Genomic DNA, 6,484 nt, shown 5'->3' on the forward strand with positions numbered 1-6,484 from the left:
GAAAAAAAACAAAACAAAGCAAAATGAAAACAAAGAAGCCAAATGCCATTCCCTCCCTTTTCCTCTCCTGCTCCTGGTGCTGACTGGAAGGTGTTCCGACCGAGGGGAAGGAGCAGCCGGCGACAGAGCCGTCCCCGTGCCCCGGCCCTGCCGAGGAGCTGACTTTGCACATGCTGGTGGAGAACTCAACTTTCCAGGCTTGGACTCAGAGTATTTTTTAAATTTGCTCTGTATGTGTGCGCGTGTCTATGTGTGTATATGTATACGTGTGTGTGCGTGTGCGTGCGTATTTATACATACCTATATAAATATATATATATATGTTCTTAAATGGATTTCATTCCCAGTGGCGGGCAGTTTGGAGGCACACGTCCCCCTTGGCTCTATTGGGTTGGCATTGCACTGCTCATTGCCTGCGAGTTTGGGGCCAAGACAGGCAGTTCCCTGCCCGCAGCTCTCTGCCTCGGGTGCTCTTTTCTCTCCCTTTCCACCAACACTCAGCACCACTTCCTCGCAGGAGGTGAAGCGGCAGTGCAAGGCGATGAACAACAGCCAAACTTAGAAGCATGACTTAATTTCATCAAGCTGTCCTCGCCTGCTCTGTGGTCCTGAAAGCAGAATCATGTCATTCTCCCCTGGCCTCTTTAACCCCTTCGTGGGTGTCCTGTGCACCGTGCCTTCATTGGTCTTCAGTTCTCCCATCTTTTTTTCTTTCCCCTCTCAAACTCCATCAGGATTTTACCCATTGGATGTTTCAAGCTCCTGCAGGGAGTGAGCTGTGCACCCCTTCATCATCTCCATCCTAAATGGGAATTCCCACTGTGGAACTTTGGCACTCCTGCTCCAACTTGGCAGCGTCATGCATGGAGTCACCCAGCAAAGCCCCGGGGGAGCTGGGGGTGGGAGCAGAGCCACACTGTGGGGCTTCTCAGGTTGTGTATGGGGTCAGCCCCTAGCCATCGAGTCTTAATGCGCTTCGCTTTCCTCTTCCAAAATGTTTCCTTCAGTTTGTAAAGATGGTGAGGCTTTATTTTATTTTAATTTTTTTTTTTGTCTTTTTTTAACGTAAGATTAATTTATATTCAATACTGTATTTAAAGTTGTAAACAAACAAACAAACAAACAAACAAAAAAAAAAAAGGAAAAGCAAACCAAACCTCTCAAAGAACATTTTCTTTTGTGAGCTGAAGGAAATACAGCAGAGGCACACACAGCTCATGGTCGGGCACAGTGGGATTCCCAACGCCTCCTGTTTCATTTTCGGAACACTTACACCCAAGCTGCAGCACAGAGCGAACGCTGCAGGGAAAGTCCTGCTTGCTCCCATAAGGGCAGCTCGGCATGCACCTGCCCGCAGCATCTTTGCCAGCTCATGGGCTTCTCCGAAATGAGTCAGGCCTTGGGGATTTCTTATAGAGGGTCCCCTTCTCGTTAGCAGCTCCACTTGGAGGCACGGCCAGAATTTCCCTGTGCTTTCATCGCAGCGCCGGATTCCTCTGCTTTGAAGGAGCTGGGACGGTGTTTATGCTCTTCAAAGCTGTGCAAACATTCAGCCAGGTCCCCCCTTAGTCACACCGTCTAGACGCCGTCAGTCCTTCCCTTCATCAGAAGGGCTGCTGCCTTTCCTGTTCCCCCGAGCAAAGGAGTGTTGCGCAGTCAGTGGGTGCAAGGCTTGGCAAAGCCGCTCGCTGGGTTTGAGTCTGGGTTTGAACTTGTGTTTGGGTTTGAGTTTGGGTTTGGGTTTCAGTTTGGGTTTAGGCTTTAGGTTTAGGTTTGGGAGAAGCATTCCCTCCTTCCAGGCAGGTGGCATCTCGAAGCCGCACTTGGAGCCCCCATCGTGACACCAGATCCACACATGGCAGGGAGTTTGGACACTTGGGGCACCAAGGCAAGGCAGGACATGGAGGGGAGAGGGGATGCATCCTATAGTGGCCCCAGCATGCTGTCCATGCACAAGAACCCAGTGGGTCCTGGGGGTGGAGGAGCTGCCTATGCCAAGCAAGGCACACAGAGGGAGGAAAATATGAAGAATTAAAATCTACTTAGGAAAAAAGAGCCCACAAAGCTCTTCTCAAAGTGGTGCAGCTGTTCACAACTCGCCTTCACACAGCCTGTGACCAAGCAGAGCCATGTCCCCCCTGAGCTGTAATCTGCTGTGACCAAGCAAACATGTTGCAGACCTGGGAATTTCCCCTCTTAAAAGGCATCGGGAAGGAGCCAAATAGCCTCGGCTGCTTCCAGCTTTCATCCTGGGATTAGCGGAACGAGGAATCCCTGGGCCCCAAAATCCAAGTGGGCTGCCAGGGTTTTGGAAGCAGAATAGACTTGGAAAACACAGTCCCTTGGAATTACCAACTCAGCCAATGGAACTGTTTGCAAACAATTAAGCAGTGACCCAAAAGTGGGGAGTCAGGAGGTTTGTGGCTTGACAGTCAACGTCGAAATGTTTGCTGTGATTTTTTCTGCAGGCACTGCAAAAGCCAAGAGGCAGCACAGTCAGTTTGGGGATGCCGAGCAGCTTGGGAAACTCCCACGTTCCCAAATGTGCTGACCTTCAGCCAATGCAATCACTGAACTGCAGCTCCATGCCCCAAAAGCCTAGCTCACAGGGTTCTCCTGCAAGAGTAAAGAGGAGGAGAAGTGTTGAAGGCCAGATTAGATGGGGACCTGGGCAACCTGATCCATTGCCTGATTTTGTGGTTGGCAGTCCTGCTCACAGCAGGAGGTTAGAAATGGATGATCTTTGAGGTTCCTTTCAACGCACACCATTCTATGACTCTGTGATCCTCCATGCCTGGGATCAGAGCAGAGCACGATGATGCATGAACTGCAGCATGGATCCCTCGGGTGGAGGCTGCAGGGGGACCTGTACCTTTAAAGCTTACAGAGGTGTTATTTTGGTGGAAAAAGTGTTTCATGGCCGTGATGGAAATTGCATCTAACTGATTGACCAAAGAGAGAAAGAGAGAAAAGACCTTCCTTCCCTGCAATGGATTTAGGATTTTTTTTTTTCCACTAATCAAGAAGAAAAACAGAAATAACGTGCTGGGGAGCTGGGAGGAAAAGGAGGCCTCCCTGGTGTCCTATAAACTTGGGGGCTGTGAACAACACATGGTGATGGGAGCACAGGTGGCCCTGGAAAATGCGAGGCAGCCAAGAAGCATGGTACAGGGGCAGCATCCCTGGGACTGTGCGGAGACATGGCAGCATAGGTTTGACCAGACCAAATCTGTGCTCCCAAAGGATACACAAACCCAGATGAGGTCCACAAAGTACAGGATCAGAGACCTCTGCCATAAGGTTTTTCCCAACGGAGGGATGGATCTCAATAGAATGTCCCTCAACTTTGTTATGGACTCATCATCTACCTGGTGCAGCTCTCACCAGCGGGGCTGAACCTGGAGCTGAGTCCTGGCACTGGGGTTTGGCACGGATGATGCTCCTCCCTTGGCTGCTGTGAACAGCCCCGTAACCAAATAAAGGATTTTCTCAGCACAACCACCTCCAAGTGCATTAAATGAAACAAAAAGGAGCAGCTGAACAGGATCTGCACTTTTCCCCCATGATACGCATTTTCCCTTTTTCATGGATAGTTCCACCAGCTGAGCTGCAACCTATTGTTGTGCTTCTTTATTTACTTAAGTTTCAAAGCCTGTGGCCAAGAAGGAGCCACCAGAAGGCGTGCTCTAGTCACGGGCATCCACATTCCACTACCAGAGCTGCAACAGCTCCCATCTATCCATGGGTCTGCAAATGAATGTGGGGTGTGGGCGAAGAGTTGCAAGAAACAGCTACAGTGAGCTTGCAAAGGAGCAGGAGAGTGAAGTGAAGCTCAAGTAGGGTGGAAGTTGCTTTTGGGGGACTTTTTGTTCTACTCATTTCTACCCTTCACTCAGAGATGAGTGCTTGCCAGGAAGCCCAATGGGGGCAAGCATTTTGCCACCTGGCTTATGCACGCACCAGTCGAGGAAACAATTCTGCAACTGAAGGAAATCTCCATCCCAGCTATTTCCAACCTCTATTGTTTGTTCCCCTGGTCATGCATTACACAGCACAGCGAACAGAGCGGTGAGATTGCAACACTGTGCATGTGCTTTCAGACATTTAATTTTAGCCTTGCAAGAAGGATTTGTGGTATCGAGAAAGCCCAGTTCTAAGGAAAGAGGAAATCTGTGATTCTGACACTTGACTTTGACCAAAAAAGGAAGCAACTCATGTTGGTGACCTAATGGCTTTAGTAATCTGTGCTGCAATGCTCAGGAACACAGTGGGTGCCCAGAGGGGTTTTCCCACCTCAAGGGCCTGTGGCAAGGCTGGAGCCCTTCTGCACCCACAGCTTCATGCTCTGGGCTCTGGAGAGCCTGGGATCTACCTGTCTCATAAGGTAGCATCAGTAGGGCTCAGGTACTGACAGCATCAGTAGGGCTCCCTCAAGAGCCTTCCTAGTACTGGGGCACATCTCTGCTTCCTCAAAGGCAGAAGCATGCTTGGTGTCCTTTCCCGGATATTATTATGTATATTTTTTTGAAATCTTGCAGATATGACAGTCTTTCAATTCCTCAAAACCTGGCTTCTGCATGTGACCAGAGATGTCTCCTTTCCTGCCTGTCCCTTCCCCTTCTAACAGCACATGTGTACAATGGGTGGCTGGAGCCAGGGAGTCTCCTTCTCCTTTTGAACAGCCCACAGGGTACAATGTGTACATTTCACTGAGAAAGCCACCAAACCCCAGCATGGCATGGAAGGGGAGAGCCCAGCACCTCGCTTTGACCATGAGGGAAGACCAACGTAATGTAGTTTTAGCCCTGTTTGTTTTACTGTGTCAATGAAAGAAGGGGAAGAGGAAGATGCTTATTGAGTGCTAAATACTATACAAAATTAATCAGAGAGCTTGCCTAGACATGGTGCATTCCACCCCTAATGCCCCAAGAAGAGCTGCCCAGTAGTGAGGAGAGCAAAGATTTCTCACTCCATGAAACCCATGAACGCTGTATCCATGCACCAAGCCCTGCTGCTTGGCTAAGGGCACGACATGGAGACTTAGCAGGTCCCTACAGCCCTATGTGTTCCTGTCTGGGGCCATGCTGTGTGGACTGGAGGGCTCCTGGAGAAGCAGAGAGCATAGAAGACCTCAAGGCTTGCACTGTGGGTGCCCATGTACTTAGCTCTCAGGTGAGGCTGTACCTCAGGTACTGTGATCACCTCTGGCCCCTCACTACAAGAAAGACATTGTTGTACTGGAATGTGTCCAGAGAAGGGCAGCAGAGCCGTGAGGGGTCTGGAGCACATGTGTGATGGGGAGTGGCTGAAGGAACTGGTGTTGTTCAGTCTGGAGAAGAGAAGCTCAGGGGAGACCTTATCACTCTCTATAGCAACCTGAAAGGAGGTTGTGGCAAGGTGAGAGTCAGCCTCTTCTCCCAGGTAACAGTGATAGGATGAGAGGATATGGCCTTAAGTTGCACCAGGTGAGGTTCACGTTGGATATGAGGAAACACTTATTCTCTGTAAGAGTGGTGCTGCAGTGGCACAGGCTGCCCAGGGAGGTGGTGCAGTTACCATCCCTGGAGGTGTTCTAGAACCGTGTGGATGTGGCACTGAGGAGGACATGGTCAGTGGGCATGGTGGGGATGGACTAGCAGCTGGACCAAGTGATCTTAGTGATCTTTCCAACCTTAATGAGTCTATGAGATGGAGGTGGGTGCCTGGTCCTCAGCACCAGGCTGTTCAGCAGCTCTCCCATTCCCAGCCAAAGCAGGAATGCTAGGAATGTGAAATCCCGGCACACCACCCCCCATGCCCCCCCCTCTACCCTGTGTCTCTGTCCCATCACAAGAACAGGATATTTGCCCAGGCAACATCCACTCACACACAGTTCACTATCAGGAAAAAACACTCAGTCAGCGTCTGGAGGGGCTGATGGGCCGATGGGATTTCTGTATGGGGAGAAGGAGTGGAAGCTGCACAAGAGCTTCAGCACATGGGGGCTGCAGTCAGGCATCACAACAGACAGGAGAATCCAAAATGTGGGGATTTAACTCCCTGCTGGAGCCATCTGACTTCAGGTAAAATGGGCTGGGGGCTTCTTTGTGGGTGCCCCAGCCACATGGACATGTCCCACTTACAGTGCAGGCTCCATAAATCTGTCCTGTCCCAGGTAAACAGGATCTGGTCGTGCTGCCTGACCTTGTTTACCTCCCCGAAAGAATCTGGCTGGAATTTTCTTTTCTTTTTTTTTTACATATTTTTTTTTCTTTTCCTCAGGCCGGTGAGTCAGCCAGCAGAAATGCGTGCAGCCTTTCCACACTGACTCACACCACTGCCCGACGCTTCCCTCTGCCCCGCACCACTGGGCCAGGAGAAAGCCCCACATCCCCCCTGACTGTAACCCACACACCGCTGTGGGCCGTGTGTTGACAGTGGCATCGCAGGTGACGGTGACAGCAGTGGTGGGACAGGTGGGAAGTGCTGCCAAAGCACTTGAGCA

The sequence above is a fragment of the Meleagris gallopavo genome, chromosome 1, assembly GCF_000146605.3.
Source record: "Meleagris gallopavo isolate NT-WF06-2002-E0010 breed Aviagen turkey brand Nicholas breeding stock chromosome 1, Turkey_5.1, whole genome shotgun sequence".
NCBI lineage: Eukaryota > Metazoa > Chordata > Aves > Galliformes > Phasianidae > Meleagris > Meleagris gallopavo.